This window comes from Schistocerca gregaria, chromosome 3 (assembly GCF_023897955.1).
Source record: "Schistocerca gregaria isolate iqSchGreg1 chromosome 3, iqSchGreg1.2, whole genome shotgun sequence".
In the NCBI taxonomy this organism is placed as follows: domain Eukaryota; kingdom Metazoa; phylum Arthropoda; class Insecta; order Orthoptera; family Acrididae; genus Schistocerca; species Schistocerca gregaria.
Window position 1 is genome coordinate 193,172,959 of NC_064922.1, and position 22,832 is coordinate 193,195,790.

At 43.9% G+C, this 22,832-nt stretch overlaps 1 protein-coding gene across 1 annotated transcript in view; it reads right to left on the reverse strand.

Moving 5' to 3' along the window:
* The window catches only part of LOC126356292 (sideroflexin-1), an 87,415-nt gene that overhangs the window by 28,898 nt on the left and 35,685 nt on the right, over nt 1-22,832 (reverse strand). The window lies entirely within an intron of this gene.

The following is a 22,832-nucleotide window of genomic DNA, read 5'->3' on the forward strand; positions in this document are numbered from 1 at the left end:
ACTGCTCAAGGAGTCACTACAGATAGTGAAGGACAGTCTGAGCAGAAGCGGACATGTTCCAGTGCACACAAGATGGCTACCAGTCCTGCAGTAGAAACACTACAGCCATCTGGCAAGGAACGAAGTTCCGTGTGTCTCACATAGGTGTAAGCATAACCAGTGTGACCAGAAACCATGGAGCCATCAGTATAAATCACTTCCTAACCCTGGAATAAACTGAGGAGACAGTAGAATTGGTGGCGAAGGGCCTCCGGAGGGACAGAATCCTTTGAATTTATGGAGAGATCAACACAGCTGTGGCCGAGAGACGCACCATGGAGGGGTATGTGCGTGAGCAGAGAAAAGAGGTGGTAAAGGGAAGCGCTGGAGCTCAAAAAAGAGTGACTGAATGCGAGCAGCCCACATCTTGGTCAGCACTGTGGGAGGTTGATCTCCGTGTCTGGATAAAGGAGATCATAATTAGGGTGCTTTGGGATGCAGTGAATGCGGAGCGCATAAGATATCAGCTGTTGTTGGTGCCAAACTCGCAGCGGTGGAATCCCCACCTCTGCAAGAATTCTATTACGGAGCTAGTCTGGAAGGCACCAGTTGCAAGTTGTACCCCACAGCGGTGGATGGGGTCTAGCATCTGCAATGTTGAAGGTGACACAGAGCCATAGACAGGACTCCAATAGTCTAAATGAGACTGGACCAGCACTTTGTAGAATTGTAGGAGAATAGAGCTGTCTGCACCCTAGGTGGTATTGCACAGACACATAAGAACATTGAGATGTAACCAGCATGTCCTCTTCACCTGGCAAAGATGAGGGAGCCATATGTTAACCAGGCATCAAAGACCAAACTCAAGAAGCAATGGATGTCCACCACCTCGCAGAATTGGCCATCAAGGAACAGGTCCCGATAGGGATGGACTGTAGGGTGACGGCAGAAATACATGACACACAACTTGGCCACCAAAAACTGAAAGCCATGGGAGAGAATCCAAGATTGCGCCTGGTAGATTGCCTCCTGTAAATGGCGTTCTGCACTGCCCATGATGGAGGACACGACGTAGATAGAAAAATCGTCAGCATACAAAGGGGGGTCACTGTTGGCCCAGCAGCCGCCACTGCCCGTTAATGGCGACGAGAAAGAGAGGGAGCTCAGCACGGAACCCTGGGGAACCTTGTTTTCTTGCCAATGGGAAGTGCTGTAGGATGAACCAACTTTGACACAGAAAGAGCGACAAGAAAGAAAGTTATGGATAAAAACAGGCAGAGTGCCACGAAGGCCCCATTCGTGATAGGTGGTGAGGATGTGGTAGTGCCAGGTGGTGTTGTAGACTTTATGCAGGTTACAGAAGACTGCAATGAGGTGTTCCCCATGGGCAAAAGCCTACTGGATAGCAGACTCCAGATGGGCAAAGTTATCCACCATAGAACAGCCACAGCGAAAACTACCTTGAGTCGATGACTAAAGGTCATGGGATTCAAAGATCCACAATAGCCGCTGACTCACCAGGTGTTCAAGGAGTTTTGCAGGTGTTGGTAAGGCTAATTGGACAGTAGCTATCCAACTGAAGACGTGGCTTCCCAGGCTTCAACACCGGAATAACAATGATTTCCTGCCACTGGGTAGGAAATATCCCCCTCACTCCACAGGCAGTTGAGAAGGGTCAGTATACAATGGTGGCCAGCCATTGATAAGTGTTGGAGCACTTGGTTATGTATCTGATCCAGTACAGGAGCTGTGTTGCGACAAAGGATGAGGGCGCTGGCACTGGTGAATTCCCATTCGCTAAATGGGGCATTGTAAGACTCCAAGTAGTGAGAAACGAGAGACAAAGGCAGTCGTTCTGAGCGCTCTTTCAGGAGGAGGAACGTGGACAGATACTGAGTCGATGCAGAAGCTTGGGCAAAGTGTTGAGCAAAAAGTCTGCATTGGTAAGGACAACACCATGCACAGAAACACCTGCAACGATGGTGGGAGGACAATGGCCTGAGTTTCGCCCAGACTTGTGAAGAAGGGGTGTGCGGTCCTATGGTAGCCACATATATTTCCCAGCAAATCCATTTCTGAAATTTGATTAGGTAACAGGCCTGTGTGCGCAATCGTTTATAGACCAGAAGGAGAGCAGTAGAAGGGTGCCGCTTGAAGCATTGAAGAGCACGGCGGTGGTCTTTCATGGCCGCAGCAATTTCCGGAGTCCACCGAAGGACCATCTTCCGATGGGGGGGAACCCAAGGAAGAAAGGATGGCTGAAACATCTGTGGAAAGAATGGCGCCAGTCAGAGTCTGTGTAGACTCATCAATACTACTCTGTGATGGTAGCAGAGGAGAAGGCACCCCAATCAGCTTTAGAAAAGACCCACGTGGGAGGGTGACAGAGGGAGATATACTGAAGGAACGTCAATACAATTGGGTAATGATCGCTGTCATGCAAGTCATCGTGGACATCCCACTGAATGGAGGGAATGGACTGCAGATGGAGATGTCAATGGCAGAGAAAGTGCTGTGTGCCATACTAAAATGTGTGGGAGCGCCAGTGTTTAGACGACAGAGGTCAAGCCTGCCAGAACAGAACAGCTTCAACTGTCCTGCCCGGGGCAGCAGTCGTGTGGCTACCCCAAAGAGGGTTGTGGGCATTAAAGTCCCCTAGAAGCAGGAAGGGAGAAGGGAGTTGTTGAAGAAGGGTGGTTAGGGCAAAGGATGTGGGCAGTCTGTCAGGCAGCAGGTAGATATTACCGATTGTGATTGGAGTGGCCAGATAGACCCTGACAGCTTCCAGAGTGGTATGGGGGGGGGGGGGGGGGGGGGGGGAGGACATCTCCTGAAGGTCCTTGCTGACGAAGGTGCAAACACCACCAGAAGCTCACAACGGGTCAATTCAGTTTCGACAAAGTGTGGAACTCATGAAGGGTGTGAAGCAAGAATTGACAAAATGGGTCTCCTGGAGAACAATGCAAGCTGCAGAGTAGGAGGTCACACAAATAGCCATTACAATTTGACTGGACGATTCTCAAGCCGGAATCCAAATGGGAAGTGAACAGACTGGAGCCGTCCATCACTGATAAGAATGGGTAATTTCCATATAGGTGGGGGTCTGACTCTGTTGGTTCATTAGCTGGAGGAGGGTAAGGCGGCACCTCAGGGGGTACCAGAGGGGCCTTGCTCTTGTTCTTGTGTTTCTGCTTCTGCTCTTGTGAAGCAAAAGAAGGGCAGACTGCAGGAAGGTCGGGCATAGAATTACACCTGGCAATCTTGGTGCCCACCAGCTGTGGATTGCGCGGCCGATGTGGAGCTGCAGATTGCCTTTCAGAGGGGTGCTGGGAAGAGGAGTCCAAGGAGGGAGCTCCAGTACTGGCGGCTGCCAAAGAAGGGAGCATTTCAGAGGAGGGGGAGCAGCACCTGAAGGGGTGGGTATGGGTACTGATGGGGAGGGGGATTGTGAGAGAGGGTATGGGTACTGATGGGGAGGGGGATTGTGAGAGAGGGAGTGAGGTGGAAGGTGTGGGGCGAATGGGGCGAGACTGGAAAGAGGAGGGGGTAGGAGGGGGAATGGACGTAACTGATGCAAAAGTAGAAGTTATAGGCACAGGATGGAGCCGGTCATACTTTCGAAAATGGTCGGTGTTTAGGTAAGTTGATCTGAGGTCTTTTACTCTTGAATTGGTCATTCTTTCACATACACCAGGCATGCTGACGAGTGTGGAGGATGCTGCGCATTACAATTTATACACATTCACAATTTATACACACTGGCCGGGGGAGCACAGGCACTACCCTCATGGAGGGGGTGCCCACAGTCACCACAGAAGGGATCATTGGTGCAGTGGGAAGACGTGTTTTAACATTACAGGACATATTGGGACATATTGAAGTATTCGATACTGTAGACTTTTAGGGGATGTCGATACAGATATGCAAAATGTAAAGGGAAACTTTGGTGATGTTTAAATATTGTACTGTGTCAATATTAGGACATTTTGCACAGAAAGAACAAAAATAGAATTAATGTAAATATATATTAGTGTTAGTAACCTATTTTCATTCAATTTTGTAATTATATTTCATTTTGTAAAAGAAAGACTCACTGTTTGCTGTAGCTCTGATTAATTGTATAAATTATCAGTTTTGAGCTAAATTATTTCGTATAATATGGACAAGATACTTTTAAAAACTCACCAGCTAAAGAGAAAGTCTGTAAATGAACGTTTAATGCACACTTCTGGAACTTTCTATGGAGAAATTCTATATTATGATCGCAAAAATACGAAAACTTGTGAAAACTGTTTAATAACCTAATTTCGAAAGACGATTTGTATCAAGAAATATTGCTAAAAAGATTTATTTACGTTTTGAAACACGATTTAAATCATTTTACATATAAATAGTTGTTCTAAATCACTCAAGAAATATCCAGAATCAAATGTCAAGATATTTCTGGAAACAACGGTACAAATCTGGTGAAGGTTATCCAGAAGCTGGTAGAAAAATGTTATAAAATCTATTTGGAAATTATGCTTGTAAGAATTTATATGTACTGATCCTTTTACTTACTTTAATCTGTACTAAAATTCTGTAATGTCTAATTTAGTTTTAAGTCGTGAATTGCTATCGTATTGTAAACAAAACATTGTCAAAGACTCTCATTGTTTGGAAAGATATTAATACACCTAGGAGTTGTCAGTTGCCAGTTCGGATATGCAGTGCGGTTAGCTCTGAGAGTCAGTTGTTGAGTCTGTGAAGTCTGTCAGTTCTGTTTGTAAATAAACGTCTGTAATGAAGAATTACTTGTTGTCGTCAATATGAACTCAAGACCTTTTGCACGAAGCAGACACCTCCTAATGCAACGTTTTAATTTGGTTGAGGAAGCTGGGATGTTATAATTTGGTTGAGGAAGCTGGGATTGCTATAAGTGCAAACAAATTGAAGTGGAACGTTTTAATTTGGTGTTGAGGAGCTGAAATGTTATAGTGTCCAAACCGTAAGCATTTAAAGCATCTCATCGGTGGTGGAATGTAAGGTCTTACATCACACCAATACACCATCACCTTTACCTTCTCTGGGACGGTATCCCCCTTGAAGGCCAGGATAAAAGCACCCGAATTGGTTCGATTGTTTTTAGGACCTCGCTGTACATGGCGGATAAATTGGACTCCTTGCCGCTCAAGGTTTACACGGAGCTCCTCATCAGTTTGGAGAATAAGATCCTGGTAGAAAATGATGCCTTGTACAGAGTTCAAAGATTGGTGGGGTGCGACGGAGACTGGGATGTCACTGAGATGGCCACAAGCACACAGGGCTTCAGACTTGCAGCAGAAAATGTCTTTGTGAGCAAAGAACTGGACAACATTTTTTTTTCTAGGGCACTCAACTACTAAAGTCATTAGGGCCCAGTCACAAATGTTAGCACACTAATAGCATAGAAAAATGCAATGGGCAACTCCAGAAGGTACTTAAAAAGATGCAGATAAACAAAATAAAAGAGTTAGATCTTTTTGGCCAAGTCCATGAGCAGCTGCTTGAGCATCATCAGCTAAAAGTTCCTGTAAGGTAGACGGCAGAGACAGGACAACACAAGAGTGAAGAAAATGGGGACAGGACAATAAAACATGGCGCACCGTCAATGGATGACCACAGGGGCACTGCGGGGCGGGGTCACCGGACAACAGGTAGTGGTCGCTAAATCGGCAATGTCCATCCGCAACCTGGGCAAAATGACCTCCTCTCGTCGGGAAGGACATGAGGAAGTCATCCAAGCCGTCTGGATAGGTCTGATGGCCCTAAGCTTATTTTCATGGAGAGAGGACCAAGCCTCATGCCACAATGATGAAACGCGCTGACAAAGAACCCCACTAACATCAGTTGATGGGACACAAAAGGAAGCTGTCCGAGGCAGGTGGACAGCAGCCTTGGCCGCAGTGTCAGCAGCTTCGTTCCCAGGCACACCAACGTGGCCAGGAATCCACAAAAAAAAAAGGACACGAGCGCCGGTATCAGCTAGTGACTGAAGCGACCATCAAATTCGTTGCACGAGAGGATGGCCCGAATATGGGTCACGGAGACTCTGAATGGCACTCAAAGAATCAGAGCAGATGGCATAGGGAGAATGACGATGGTGGTGGATATACTGAACAGCCTGTAGAGAGCAAAAAGCTCAGCTGTAAAGCTTCAACACTGGTCAACGAGCTGGTATTTAAAGGAATCACTCGAATGACACACATCCAATGCCAGCAGTAGTCTTGAAGCCAGCTGTATAAATAAAGACGTTATTAGCGAACCTTGAACGAAGTTCAACAAACCTTCGAGAGGTATATCGAATCCACAGTCCTCTCCTTTGGGAGCGAGCTGAGTTCAAGGTGAACGCGAACCTGAACCTGGAGCCAAGGTGGCATAGGGCTCTCACCCACTCAAAAAGTTGTAGGGAGGGTAGAATCAAGTTGCTGAAGCAGGCGACAAAAACGAATTCCAGGAGGTAACAGGACAGAGACATGCAGTCCGTATTGGCAGTCAAGAGAGTCGTCAGAGGAGGAGAAATATGACGGGTGGTCGGGCATTGACATCAGTCGGCAGGCGTACCCACAAAGCAACATATCGCGCCGGTAGTTTAGTGGTAATTCAGCAGCTTCGGTATATAGACTCAATAGGGCTGGTGTAGAATGCTCCAGTCGCCAGACGTAACTCCTGATGGTGGAGAGAGTTTAGACGGTGTAAGATGGACAGCCGGGCAGAAGAGTAGACAAAGCTCCCATAATCCAGCTTTGATCAGACAATGGACCGATATAAGCAAAGTAGGACCATTCGATCTGCTCCCCATGACATACAGTTGAGAACACGGAGGACATTTAAGGAATGGGTACAAGGAGCGGCCAAGTAAGACACATGTTGAGGCCAGCAAAGTTTCCTGTCAAATGTAAGATCTAAAAATTATGTTGTCTCCACAAATGGGAGAGCAACGGGACCGAGATATAAGGATGGTGGAAGAAACTGTTTGTAATGTCAGAAGCTCATACAGACCGTCCTCTCACCAGAAAAATGGAAACCATTAGCGACACTCCAGGAATATAGATGGTCTAGACAACACTGAAGACAGCGCTCCAGGAGACATGTTCTCTGAGCGCTGAAGTAGATCATAAAGTCGTCCATGAAAAGGAAGCCTGAAACGTCAGCTGGAAGGCAATCCATTATTGGATTGATACCTATGGCAAAAAGGGCCACGCTCAAAACAAAGCCCTGGGGCACCCCATTCTCCTGGCGAAAGGCATCTGACAAAACAGAACCCACACATACCCTGAACATTCGGCTCGAGGAGCCAAACCAATCGAGAATTTACCATGCACTCCATCACCTTGCAGACTGAGCTGGTAAGGGAGATGGGGCGATAACTGGAAGGAAGGTGTTTGTCCTTTCCTGGTTTGAGTATGGGAAGAACAATTGCTTCACGCCAGCATGTGTGAACATGACCTTCAGTTCAGATGCGATTATAGGCGTGAAGAAGAAAGCCTTTACCTGCAGGAGAAGGGTGCTTCAGCATCTTAATATAGATACCATCGGGCCCCAGAGCAGAGGATCGGGACCGGGCGAGTGCACTTTCAAGTTCCCACACAGTGAAGGTGGCATTGTAACTTTCACGATTCAAAGATTGGAAAGAAGGTGGCCATGTCTTCTCTGCTTGTTTTCGGGGGAGGAAGGCAGGGTGGTAATGGGCATCCGCGAAAAAGTGGCCGAACACATTTGAGACTTCCTCAGGATCCACAAGGACTTCATTCGCTAGAGTCAGGCCAGAAATTGGAGAGTGGACCTTGGTGTCAGATAGCCAGCACAGGCAACCCCAGACAACTGAAGGAGGAGTAAAACTGTTGAATGAGCTGGTGAAAGCCACCTAGCAAGCCTTTTTGCTTTCTTTGGTAACACTAAGATATTGTGCACAGAGCCGTTTGTAACTGATGCAGTTATCCATCACAGGGTGGTGTTGGAAGGTGCGTAAAGCATGTCGCCGAGCACAAATAGTGTCACTACATGCTCTAGTCCACCAGGAGACTGGGACTCGATGTGGAGCAGAGGAAGTACGAGGGATGGAATATCCAGCAGCAGTGAGAATACATGTCCGTGAGGTATGCGACCTATCGCAGCTGGAGAAGTTTTGATCATCGAAGGTCGCCAGGGAGGTGAAAAGCCCCCAGTCGGGTTTGGAGATGTTCCAGCTAGTGGAACGCAGAGAAGGGGTGTGATGCAGGAGATGGATGATGCAGGGGAAATGGTCGCTCGAGTATGTGTCAGACAGAGCATACCACTCGAACAGACGTACAAGTTGGATATTGGATATTGAGAGGTCCAAGTGGGAATAGATATGCGTTGTGTCCGAAAGGAAGGTTGGCGCACTGGTACTTAAGCACACTAAATTGAGATGGTTGGAAAGGTCTGCCAAGAGGGAGCCTCTCGGGCAGGATGCAGGAGGGTCCCAAAGGGGATGGTGGTCACTAAAGTCTCCAATCAACAAACATGGTGTAGGAAGCTGAGCAATTAGTTGTATCATGTCTGCCCTAGTAAACGCAGACGATGGAGTGTAAACAGTACAAATAGAAAATGTGAAAGTGGGGAGAGTAATTTGGATGGTAACTGCCTGCAGATCTGTGTGCAATGTGATTGGATCGTAGTAGACATCATCCCGAACCAGCAACATGACCCCTCCATGAGCCGGAATACCTGCCACAGGGGGTAGTTCAAAACCTACAGAGATATAGTGTGCCAGGTCAATAAGATCGCATGGGCGTAACTTCGTTTCTTGGAGACCTACGACATTCGAAGTAGCAATTTTAGTTCCTCTCAGTTGGACCAAATGTCGTGATTATTCCATTGAAGAAGTGCCATTACAAAAACAGAACAGAAATGATCACATAATACACGAAATGATCTCATAATCCACTTTAATTTGTGAAAGCAGTTGCACATTGTCGAATGTCAGTAACATGGTTTGGGTCAGTATGAGATCCTTGTTGACACTTTTTACGACCCAATGGATGGCTGTCACTCCCTGATCAGAGAGGAAAGACAGAATCTCCTCATCAGTTAGTCCGTCGAGTGACCTGGTATACACCACGCCACGCGATGAATTCAAGGTGCTGTGGGCCTCCGCCTGTACAGGAAATGTGAGTAAGAGAGTGGCTCTAAGTAATTTTTGGGCCTGGAAGGCACTCTGTCTCCAACAGCAAGGTTCCGTTGTGCAATGGAGTACATGATTTCAGTGGTCCTGCAATCGCATCGACACCCTTCTGAATGACAAAAGGGTTGACTATTGAGAAATCATGACCGTCAGATCTTGTGACAACAAGAAACTTGCTGGTGGTAGAATTTTCGGAACAGGAGTTGCATCTAGGTTTCTTTATTGGGGAGGAGACAAGGAGGAGGAAGAAGAAGAGAAATCCATTGCGGATGAATCCCCCACGATTGCCAGCGTCTCCGATGGCTTGCTCCTTCCTTGTGGGGGGCCCCTCAGAGGGCACTCCCGCCTTAGGTGATTGTTCACATCTCAGGTCACACCTCCCGAGAAACGGACAGAGGGACCAATCGGCACGTTTGGAAGGTAACAGCTCAGGCAGTCACCCCTCCCTGGGCCTGGCCTTTACCAGGGTGTACGTGCTTGCCTTACTTGTCTACCCAGGGCGGGGAATTACGCATTACCCCAACACCGGCTACGTGTGCAAACGCGTGGGTTGGCCTTCAGACACACACAGGGAGGAAAGAAGAGAGGAAAGAGAGAGAGTGATAAAGGGATAGAAGAAAGAATCTCAAATGCCGAAGCGGAGAATAAGACATGGAAAAGAAGACAAGGACAATAGGGCATGGAGAATGAGGCAGAGATAGAAGTAAGGGCATGAAAGCAAGGAGAAGAGTGAACGTAAGAAAAGACCATTAGAGGAAGAAAGCGTGAGGATGGAGAAAAACAAAGGAAACAGGATCCTGGTTTTTTCAGACATCCGTCACCAGATGAAGGCTCGATACATTACTCTCAAGAAGAGGGAGTGTGAAGGGGTGGTAAGGGGGGGGGGCGAGATTGGGTGGGGAAGGGAGGTAGGGCAGCCCAGAAGGGAAGGAGAACTGCACTAGCCCCGTGCTCGCCACCGTAACTGATAACTCACTGGTCAATGCAGACTTGGTAAATTCAAGATCTCCAAGCCAGAACAGATCCCTGACTGTTGCTCACATCTGCAGTTTAACCTTCTAACCATATACATGTCCACTTGTGGAGCTAAATGATCAACAGAATTCTGGCAAACTGAAATCATTGAGGTATCCTGGTAAATATTACATCCAGGGCTGAATAATGACAGCACTATGAAAAAGATAGACTGCAATTAGCCATCTAGTAGAAATGCTAAGTCGCAGACAGGCATAACAAAAAGACTGTTAAACAAGTGACTGGGATAAAAGACCTTCTTCTTAAGTAGAACACACACACACACACACACACACACACACACACACACACACACACCTCTGCCCACCAATGCTGGATCATGAGCAATGGTGTATGATGGAAGAAGCAATCTGTAGATGGGGTTAAGGACGAGGCTGGTGCAGAGTGGGGGAGGGATAGCAGGGTACGGGTGGAGTACGTGAAGTGCTACTTGTTGGAGCATACAGGGAAAGAGTGGGGACAGGGTTGGGCAACTAGGAGCAGTCACGAGGTTCGGCAGGAAGGGAGGGAGCAGAAAAGACGTAAAAGGCTGTGGGGGTGTTGGTGGAATAGAAGGCTGCATAGTGCTAGAGTGGGAGCAAGGAAGGGGATAGGTGGGTGAAGGAGGCCAAGGGGTTAGGGAATTTAGGAATATTTCACAGAGTGTTCCCACCTGCACAGTTCAGAGAAGCTGGAGTCAGGAGGGAAGGATACAGATGGTGCAGGCTGTGAGGCAGTCACTGAAGTGAAGAACATTGTGACAAGCCGGGTGCTTGGCAACTGGATGGCCCAGCTATCACTTGGCCACTGTTTGGCAGTGGTCATTCATGCTGACAGACAGCTTGTTGGTTGTCATACTCATGTGGAATGCAGCACAGGGGTTGCTGCTTCGCTTGTAGATCACATGACTGCTTTCACATGTAGTCCTGCTTTTGGTGTGATAGGTGACACTTGTGCCTGAACTAAACTAGGTGATGGAGGAGGAGGAGGAGGAGGAGGAGGAGGAGGAGGATGTATGGGACAGGTCTTGCAGCTGGGTCTATTACAAGGATATGAGCCATGAGGTAACAGGTTGGGATCAGGGGTGGACAAGGATATTGTGTACATTTGGTGGGTGCTTGAATACCAGTGTGGCAGGAGTGGGGAGGACAGTAAGATACTTCTCATTTCAGGGCACAACAGGAGGTAGTTGAAACCCTTGCAGAGAATATCATTCAGTTGCTCCAGTCCTGGGAGGTACTGACTGAAACATCTCTTGTTTAGCAGCCTTTTTACTGTGATTAAATCTCCACTATATGGTGAGTAGCAATCAATCCTTTTCGTAATACTGTCGTCATACCATACCATCTTGGATTCTCCATTGTTTGATTTTGTCTAAAGGCTTTTCTTCCATGTTGTGTTTTCTTTTGTTATTAATTTCCAATACATTGCTTTACTAGGTGTTCATTGTGATCTTTCCCTTCTTTTCTGCTTTTTACCTGTTGCCTTCCACACTGCACCACACACACTGACTTACAAGCCACATTGAATCAACCAACTCGTCTGCACCCAACATGCAGCTACGTGACCACATCGATTATTGGTGCAGCATCTAGTGTTCCACATTTCTCTTGCTGATAATCCTAGACCATCAATTTGATCACTCTTTTTGCCTCACTCTTGCATATTTTATATGTTATTTTCTGTACCTGCTTGTGCCACAAGAACTTATATCTCGTCCTACCACACCCTCCCCAAGCCCCACTCTTTCTCCTCTCTTATTCCAGCACACACATACTGACATCACCTAATCCAGTCACATCTGTTGTCCCTTTTCTTCATACATATCAGCCCACTGACCTGTATCCCACATTACTGTCTGTATTTATTTTTATTTTTGAACTCCTTGTATTTTCATGTTGATTTCAGTTCATTTTCGCCTTTAACTATTGGTTCTACTCCCTCAGCTTTCATCTTTGTTTACTCATACTTCATCTGTTCCATTCTTTTTTGTTTCTTTTTTCCCCTCATACTTTTAGATATTTTTCACCACCATGGATCCTTGCCCCTCCCATCTGACAATAAAGAAAAGTTTCCTTGTCCGTAGCCAGAACACAGTCCCATGTACTGTTCCTGTTGTTGGAGGGCTTATGGAATACCCCAAATGGCCCTGCCAGTAATTACCCATCTCCAGATGCAGGCCCTCCTTCCACAATTACCTCCTCTTGTTCAGAGTTGCCAGTCCTTGGCGTTCACCAACACAGTCGTACAAAACCATGTAAATCACGTCCAAACCAACCTGCAATACCTTCTCTCCATCTGTAAAATTCTCCTGCTCTGCAATTCCAAATTCCTGCATCCCATCTCTCACACAAGCTCTTGCCCGCCAGGAAATAGTGTAGCAAGCACAACATCACCTCAAAAAACTCTCCAAACTGTTCACCACATACTCCCCCTTAGACTACCACTATCCACTACCTCTGCAACAGCCTCCATACCTCCCCACAGCCCCTCACAGCTGACAAACCCTGTCTCTTAGACCTACTACATTCACTAAAGCCTCAGAAACACACACCCACTGCTGTACAGAATCCAGAACCTAAACAGTCGCAAAACACAATCATTAAACTTTCATCCAAAAGTCTTAGTCCCACAGAAATACTTGTCCTTCTCAAAGATCTTACCTTCTGCTCCACTCCCAAATTCTGTCATGCTGGACATGGTAGAGATCTTCCCTCCTCCTTCCAGCCCCGACAGCCGAAATGCTTTTGCACCATCGATGCTACTGACCAACTCAACATAAAACCAATGTTGAACCCTGCTTGACTCAATCCACTCCCCCATCCAACTGGGATCTACCCAAAGAACTCTCCATTAACATTCCAGAATTTCTTAACCTCAAACCTAGCCCCACCATCATTTCCCAAATCCTTCAACCATGTGGGGCCCTGTGTTTATCACTATTGACGGCACATCCCTTTACATCAACATCCTTAATCCTATGGCCTTGCCACCAGTGACCACTACCTTTTGCAACACCAGATGAATTCCAAACCACAAACTTCTTCCTGATCACAATGACCAACTATATCCGCGTCACACTGTCTTCCCATATGAAGCCATCACCCACAAACAAATTAATGGTACAACATGGGCACACAATAGCACCATTCTATGCCAACCTCTTTATGGGCCACCTAGAGCAATCCTTCCTAATCACCTAGAAGCCTAAACTCTCCACCTGGTTCAGAATCCTTGATGACATCTTCATGATTTGGATCAAGGGTAGGGGTATCCTATTCACATTTCTTCAGAACCTCAACACCTTCTCACCCATTTGTTTTACCTGGTCCTCCTAAATGCAGCAAACTATCTACCTCGTTGTTGACCTCCACCTCAAAGATGGCTGCATTAGTACTTCAGTCCATGTCAACCCTACCAACCACTTCTCCTGTGCCTTATCTCTCCTGTCACCTCCCAACGTTCCCCCATTGAACCACAAAGGAGTATTCCCCGCATGACTCAGTACCACCCAGTACTGGAGCAACAGAACACCATTCTGTGTCAGGTTTCGAATACTTCTTGTCATGCTTTGAAATGAGGAATATCCTAGGCACTATCCTTTCCAACCCTCCCACAGTGGTCTTCCATCACCCACTCAACCCTCACAATATCCTCATCGATTCCCACTCCACCCCTTCTACTGCGTGACTCATATTCCTGTAATAGGCGCAAGACTTGCCCCACACAACCTCCCACCACTACCACCTACTCCAATCTGTTCTGTTGTATTACCGATCCCCTGGAAGGCAGAGCTACCTCTCAAAGCAATCATGTGATCTACAAGCTAAGCTGCAATCACTGTGCTGCTTTCCATATGGTCATAACAACCAACAAGCTATCTGTCCACATGAATGGCAACTGACAAATTGGCCATGAAAAGGACCACCCAGTTGCTGAGCATGTTGCCCATCATGTTCTTCACTTCAATGACTGCTTCACAGTCTGCGCCATCTGAATCCTTCCTCTACCACCACCTGCTTTCCTGAATTGCGCAGGTGGCAACTCTTTCTGCAACATAGCTTACATTCCCATAATCCCACTCCCCTTTCCCCGGACCTCAATCTCTGTTAGTCACTATTCTTCACCCACCTATCCTGTCCCCTGCTCCCACTCTAACACTACTCCACAAATGCGACCACAGCCTTTTCCTTCTCCCCTTTCCCACATCACCTCCCCAGCCCCTCCCCGAGCTAACATCCTAATTGCACCTAGCTGCCCTGCCGTGTCCCCGCCACATCCCTGTATCCTCCCACATGGAGCACTTTACCATCCTCCAATCCTACCCTGCTATACCTTCCTCTCTTAACCCAGCTTCTGAACCCCACCACCCAGATTGTTTCTCCCACCACGCGCACTTGCTCAAGGATTGGTCTTGGTGGCCAAGGCAGTGGTCATGTATGTGTGAGTTGTGCTTGCATAAATTTTCTGTGTGTGTGTGTGTGTGTGTGTGTGTGTGTGTGTGTGTGTGTGTGTGTGTGTGTGTGTGCGCGCGCTTTTGAAGAAGGCCTTTTGGCTGACAGCTCACTGTTTCAGGAGTCAGTCTGCTGTGCTTGCCTGTGACTAGTGAGTAACAACCTATCTTGTTCATAATGTTTACATCGCACATCAGACTGATAAGAACAGTATGTATTCCAATTCCAAGTTCACCAGTGAATTGGAGAGAGAAGGTTAATTACTATATCTAGTTGTTTTGCTTGAATGAAAATCAGATGGGCAGCTTGGTCACTCTATTTACAGCAGTCAACACATCTCTCAAAGCACAACATTATCATCATATGAGACCAAAATCTATCTATCTATACCACTGCACCCAAAACACAGGTTTTGAACATGCTGATACACAGAGCTGAAACTGTATTCCAACAAGGACCAACTAAATTTCAAGATCAGTTATCTAAAAAAAAGTGTTCCAGGTGGATATATCAAATTAGGCATCTCCAAGAAACACTGAGACACCCAATGATTAAGAGATGATTAATCTATACCACTCCTTCCTTTAGAGCTAGGGAAATAAAATATGTAACAGACCTGGGCAGACAATAAATTAAATCTATTTTCCAACCATTAAAGAAAATTAGTGACACTGTGCCCAGTAAAAGACTGCCTTATTTCTGTGTTCTTTGAATTTATAAAAATCTCTACACATGCAACGACAGTTACACTGGTCGGACTGTATGTAAGATTTCAGGATGTCACACACACTGACAATGCCACATTAAATGTCACAGTTTTGATAAATCTGCTGCTGTTGAACACAACCTTTGATGAAATGAAAATCTTCCATGCATCTACCTACTGTCATCAAAGAAGCTGGAGAAATGAGAATGTGCAACAACAACTTGAACTGAGACAGTTCCTACAAATTTAATAGTGTATTGAAACTGCCATTTGATGCTTGAAGGCTACAGAAGAATAAGCTGAGTAATCTATAACCTACTGAAAAAGGTATCGCTACTTTGTTCTTCCATCTCAGTCATTTGTTTCTTGTAACAAACAGAAGTTCTGTCACTTCATGCTGTCTCCACAACATACTTCATCCAACTACATACAAAAGTACCGCTTGGCCTATTGATACAACAGTTAGCTCCTGATGGCAAGAACAAGGAAGTAGTTGAAAGTTTTAACTAATTTGAGACTAAAACAACATCTAACACTGTAAGAGTGTGGAAAGAAATTAAAAACTAATACACCTTTAGAAAAGTCAAAGATGACAACGAGATGGTAATGAATAGAAATAAACAGACCATTAAAAATTACCTACAGTACTTTTGGTAAACTAAAATTGGGTTGTCAAAACTAAGCTTCTGATTTGGCTAAAAAGGAGGGATTACAGTGTTTTGACATATGGCAGCGAGACATGGACTTCTAATGTAAAAACCTAAAGAAACAGAGCATTCCTCTGCAGGCAGTTAAGAGAGACATGAAAAACAAACAAATGGATCAGAGAACACACTGGAGTGGAATACATAATAATCAATGTACTGAAAATGAAATGAAGGTGACAAGAGGATGTAGCAAGGGAAAATATATGGTAGACGGACTAAGGAAGTCATTTTCTAGGTTCTTGGAGAACTGAAAAGACAGAGACAAAAGCTTAACACTATGTCATCTGGTGACAATGCGAGAAATAGCAGTCAACGGCTTGCGACACCACAGTGGTGGCGTGTGCATAGTATCACTCAGTGGCCAGCGACACCACAGTGGCGTCATGAGCATAGTATCACACAGTCAACGGCGACAGCACTTTAGCATCTTTTGCATTCTGTTGGCGTTTTGTTTAGGTAACAATAAGTTACACACGTCAACAAGCTTTTTGTTTTTATAAGTACTTGTGCCCATTCATCATGGCAGATGAAAGAGACAATACAATTATTTACAATGAATGCACGGACGTCTTGTCTGATGTTCCGGCACAGTGCACAGTGATCAGACTGATGTACCGAGGACCAACAAAAAATTTGAAGGATCTCCGGGTCCAAGCATATTTCCCAAAGATACACAGAGCGTCAAGAATATTGTAGAATTATATATTGGGAATGATCTATTTGAATATATTAGTAACGAAACCAACAAGTACTACAGTCAAAATTGCAATAGAAGAAAACTGGATTAAAAAAAATTTCATCTTTGTCGAAGTTACGGGTTGGGCTTGCTATTATTATAGGAATTGTAAAAAAAGCAAGGATCTATGATTACTGGTCAATGAATCCGTTGATAGACACACCGATATTTCGCAAAACAATGTCCTGCAATTGATTCAGACTAATATAATTTTTACGTTTTTCAGATGACAACAACAATAAACCAGGTAATACAAACTGGCTTTTCGAAGTACAATTCATAATTTTATTTTTCCAAAAAGTTTAAAGAAACTTTTAATCTAAATCAAAACATCTCAACTGATGAAGGAATGATCTTATGAAAGTGCCATCACCTCTTTATGGACTTGCAGAGAAGGAAATTGAAGTGGAGAAGTTGCCTGAGAAAATTGAAAAGAATAGATAAAAATGGTTTGGGCATGTGGAGAGGATGGGAGAGGAAAGAATACCAAGAAGAATGATGGAGTTCAAGATTGAGGGCAAGAGGCCAAGAGGAAAACTGAGAACAAGATGGATTGACACAATAAAGATGAGTTTAAGGAGGAGAAACCTGCTATGGAAGAGAATGGTGGAAAGACAGAGTAAAGTGGCAAAGTACCACTGGTACCCCAACCTGACCAGATGCTGGATAGAGGGGAAACAATGATCATGAGAACTTGCAGAGAAGTTACTTGAAAAGAAAATTTGAGTTTATGGAACAATACGGCAAAATAGAGGATTTCCGGAAAATTAAAGCACACAAAAGTCAATGTGTTTGAAGCTTGTCATTAAGGGAAAGAGGGAAAGGTGAAGTACTTGCACATGTATGTAGACCATGATACGAATGATCTCTACAATACATAGTGCCACTTTGACTGACACTCAAAGAAAATGCAGAAAAACAAAATGCACAATAAAAAAAAAAAACAACCGAAAGAGTATTAGACATATAAAAGGAGTGAATTGGGCAAACCAATATTTGATAATAGAAAGAAACTTCCACATGGGAAAAATATATTAAAAACAAAGATTCCAAGACTTACAAAGCGGGAAAGCGCCGGTAGACAGGCACAATAAATAAAACACACACACAGAATTTCTAGCTTTCGCAACCGGCGGTTGCTTCTTCAGGAAAGAGGGAAGGAGAGGGAAAGACAAAAGGATGTGGGTTTTAAGGGAGAGGGTAAGGAGTCATTCCAATCCCGCGAGCGGAAAGACTTACCTTATTACCTTAGGGGGAAAAAAGGACAGGTGTACACTCGCACACACACACATATCCATCCACACATACACAGACACAAGTAGACATTTGTAAAGGCAAAGGGCTTTTTGCCTTTACAAATGTCTGCTTGTGTCTGTGTATATTGTGTCTGTGTATATTACTATTGGCTGACTACATCACGTGTCCTATTCTCTGAATATCCACTGATATTGGCTGGCAAGATCACATGACAAAAGCTATGACTGGCTTACAAAAGTGCACTGCAATCTCGATTTCAATGCTTCGGAAAGTAACTTGCGGTGTTTGGTGGAATTCAAAAATGTACTTTCGTAATATGAAAATATGCAGCATAAATGTTGCTACACATCAAAGATCTTCAAATTTTTTTTACTGAGTTTGGTTTTTTAAAGGTCTGGGAAATTCTACGCCAGTGTATAAGACCATAACCATTCAAAGTTCGAAGGATTGATATGTTTTCTGTTCCGAGGAAAAGTATACTGTCATGTAAAACAGAAAAGGTGTATTTTCACCCGGGAGAAAATGTATTTTTTAATGGGAAATCCAGGAAAAATCCGGGACTTTCTTTTCTTGACTACGTATACACCCTGACCAGCTTCATCAGTGCATCCAAGATCGTTGGGGAGCATGTAGAACGTAAGTGTGTGAGGAATGATGTGGGTGAGGAGGGAAATGGATTCACGGGAGAGGTTCTGTAAAGAGCCTAAGGCTTTACCCATGGATTTCAGGTTATGTTGGACTTCTGGGATAGGATCACTCTGGCAGAGTTTATATGTGGGCGAGTCGGACAATTAGCCAAGGCCTTCTGTCAGGTAGTCACTGCGATCCATAAGGACAGTGGAAGAACCTTTGTCTGCAGGTAGGATGATTAGGTGAGGATCTGTTTTGAGGCCGTGTATGGGTGTTCTTTCTTCTGCTGAAAGTTTAATTTTCTTTGGAAGGATCTTGAGGAAGGATGGTGAGACCAAGTTGGAGTTAAGGAATTCCTGGGAGGTGACCAGGAGGTGGGGAGTGGGGTTGGGGGGGAGGCATCATAGTTGGATAGTTGTATGAACTGGGTGAGGCCAGGATTCAGTGCTGGCATTAAGCTGGAGGGATTGGTGGCAAGAAAGTGTTTCACTGCAGGAATCAGAAGAAGGAGGGAGAGTAGGTCTCTGACAAGTTCAATAGTTATATTTGTGTGTAGAGCTGAAGGTGAAGTCTTTGGATAGGACGAACTTCTGCTGATCTGGGATGTCTGTGCCATGGAGATGAGGTTTTGCAGTACTAGGTTTGTGAGGGACAGGGACCGGTGGACTCTGCAAATGTGAAGGTCATTGTGAAAGGTGGGATGGGATCACGAGAAAGTGTTTATCCCAAATGGTCTCCCTATATTTTTAGACAACTGAAACTTTATAAACCAAGTTCCAAGTTATTATACAAGTTGCAGCTGTACATCATCCCAAATGTCCCTCACTGCTAGCAAGTCAATTGTCACCAACAATTTGAACTACAATAATTTACCCATATTATTATATTTCCATGTACTTCAGCCATGTTTTGAAAACAACTAAACCTAGTACCATGCCTTCTTTCTCTTGCACAGCAAAACTGCAAAGAAACCTGCTTTTTTCCCTGAAACATCTTAGGAGGAACTGAAAAACTACTTCCCTCATTCACAAACACAAATATCAAATATGTTTCTGCTGGTTTTTGAGTTCTTGTGAAATAAGTGAGTTTTGCACTATTATGATTGGGAAATTGTTTTAGGTTCTGTTCACAAAATTTCCATGTTCAGTTATCTTTGACAAATGGTAGAAGTACTAATCCGTTGTTAAAATCCTATATGCCAAAATAAAATTTCTGACTATCCAGATGTATTATAGGTTTATGTAAATTTGCACTTGCTTAAAGACACACAAACTTCATAGTCCTGTTCACCAGAGTCTTACTGTCTTCATATCCCATATTCTATCCATGTCTCTTAGTGAATGTCATATGCGCAATCAAGTAGGTTGTCTAATATGTCAGGTGCTACTCTTTCACTGAATGCAACAGATAAATTCTGTGTTACACAAGAAATGCTGTGAATCTCACTACACCATACACAGATGCACGATTTAGTGAGGAGCCTTGGAACAGAGCATAACAGAAGATTGAGAGGATAGTTAAAATATCAAATTATTAAAATTAATAAAATTAAAAAAGAGCCTTATTTGCACCATACCTGGATTCTAAATTGATATAATTTTAAGCTTCAATCAAATCTCTGCTGGTTATGTGCTGCATGAATGATTATTATATATATTTCTCCCGTATTATCTTTTTTCTACTCATTGTGAATAACAGAATGACATGAGCCACAATGTGCTATGAAAGACACTAAAACATCAAGGAAATGTAATTTGACAGCTGACAGTCTAATAATGCAAGGAGAAATAACAGTGTTTATGGAGACAAATAACTAATGCTGTTAATTGAATTAAATGAAGTTTAACTTCCAGATTTCCAAATAAATTACAGAATGGTCAAAATATTTTTTTAAAAAACTAGTGAACACACACAGAGGAGTATATCTACAAGAGCAAAAGAAACTTAATTTTATGAATTTAAGCACCATACTAAACAATTACAAATTTTTAAACTTTCATTACACCACAAATGGCATCAGGCAATGTCCCAAAAGCCTGAAGTACGTGTTAATTTACATTGCTGTCAGATAAAATGAATGATTTAATAAGCTTTGAGTGCATAGCCATAATAAACATTCCTTGAAATATTTCAGCTGCATAGCTTTTTGCCCTATCCCAACTAAGAAACTGCTTAAACTTTTAACCCTAAGTACTGTTCCACATTGATTTATATCTGGAAGAGATAGTTGTCACCATTCTCCCTGGACTATTTATGTTCTTGAAACAGGCACACAGGACATATAATATTGTTGACAAAGATAGGCTGCAGAGTGGACTTGCACAACTAAAAATAGTTTTTGAAGCAAATTAATACTCGTCCACAACAGATATGCCTTATACTACAGATCAGCCTCAGCTGGAGACTTAAGAGATCAGGAATATCAAATAAAATGGGGTCAAGCCTGTAACTCTTTTGCCATACATAGGTGTTGGTGTTATTCGAGGTCCTTTAAGGCAAATATTTACAAAATCACTTGTGATTCTGACCTGTTGTGCTTTGGGCATATGACATGAGCTGTTCAAGGGAGAGGCAGTGAATGTTTACAGTACACTCACCTATTGTTAGCAAAATTGGTAGTGGGAAAACATTGCTTTTCTACATTATATAATAGCAAAATACTTAAGTGAATTGTTCACACAAGAATGTAAAATGACCTCGTGGAAGATTGGTGTGGGTTCCAGAGAAATGTAAGATGTGATGCAATACTGATTTTACATTGTATTTTAGAAGACATGTTGAAGAAAAGTAAACCTACATTTATGGCATGACAATGATGACTGGAATACTATCTTTGAAATTCTGAAGGTAGCAGGGACAAAATACAGGGAGCAAAAAGTTATTTACAACTTGCATAAAAACCAGATGACGTAAGAGTCGACGGGTATAAAAGTGAAGCAGCAATTTAGAACGGAGTGAGAGACAGTTGTAGGATATGCCCCATGTTATTCAATCTGTACACTGAGCAAGCAGTAAAGGAAACCAAAGAGAAACTTTAATTACCATTCAAAGTTCAAAGAGAAGAAATAAAAACTTTTAGGTATGCCAATGAAATATTAATGCCATCAGAGGCAGCAAAGGACTTTGAAGGGCAGCTGAATGAAATGGATATCCATAGCAAAAGAACTAATGATGGCCAAAGTTGAGAGGATATAAAATGCAGACTGGATACAGCATGAAAAGCATTTCTGAAAAAATAGTAATATGTTAACATATAATATAAATTTAAAGGTTAGAAAGTTATTTCAGAAGGTATTTTTCTGGAGTGTAGCCTTGCACAGAAGTGAAACATGGACAATAAGCTGTTCAGCTAACAAGAGAATAGAAGTTTTGAAATACACTTTTATAGAAAAATGCTGAAGATTTGAAGGTAGATCGCATAACTAATGAGAAGGGACTGAACTGACTGGGGAGAAAAGATACACCACCTACGGAAAGAATGAAGCACCCAGAAGGGGAGGAGGAAATGAAATGAAACTTCAAGGGTTTGAGAGGTCAGTTGATGTTATTTCAGTAATTTCAAAATCAAGTCACTTCTACAAAGAAGTTGCCAGTATGGAAACTAGCCCACATCTGTATTAACTAGTCCCTGATATCCCGGATACTGCCACTGAGATGGAGTTGACATCCAAACTCATCCCACACATGCTATCGGAAATACATTATGTGATCAAAAGTATCTGGGCACCTGGCTGAAAATGTCTTACAAGTTCGTGGTGCCCTCCATCGGTAATGCTGGGATTCAATATGGTGTTGGCTCACCCTTAGCCTTGATGACAGCTTCCACTCTCGCAGACATACATTCAATCAGGTGCTTGAAGATTTCTTGGGGAATGGCAGCCCATTCTTTGCGGAGTGTTACACTGAGGAGAAGTATCAATGTCGCTCGGTGAGGCCTGGCATGAAGTCGGCGTTCCAAAACATCCCAAAGGTGTTCTATACGATTCACGTCAGGACTCTGTGCAGGCCAGTCCATTACAGGGATGTTATTGTTGTGTAACCACTCTGCTACAGGTTGTGCAATATAAATAGGTGTTCGATTGCGTTGAAAGATGCAACTGCCATCCCTGAATTGATATTCAACAGTGGGAAGCAAGAGGGTGCTTAAAACATCAGTGCAGGGCTGTGCTGTGATAAGGCCACA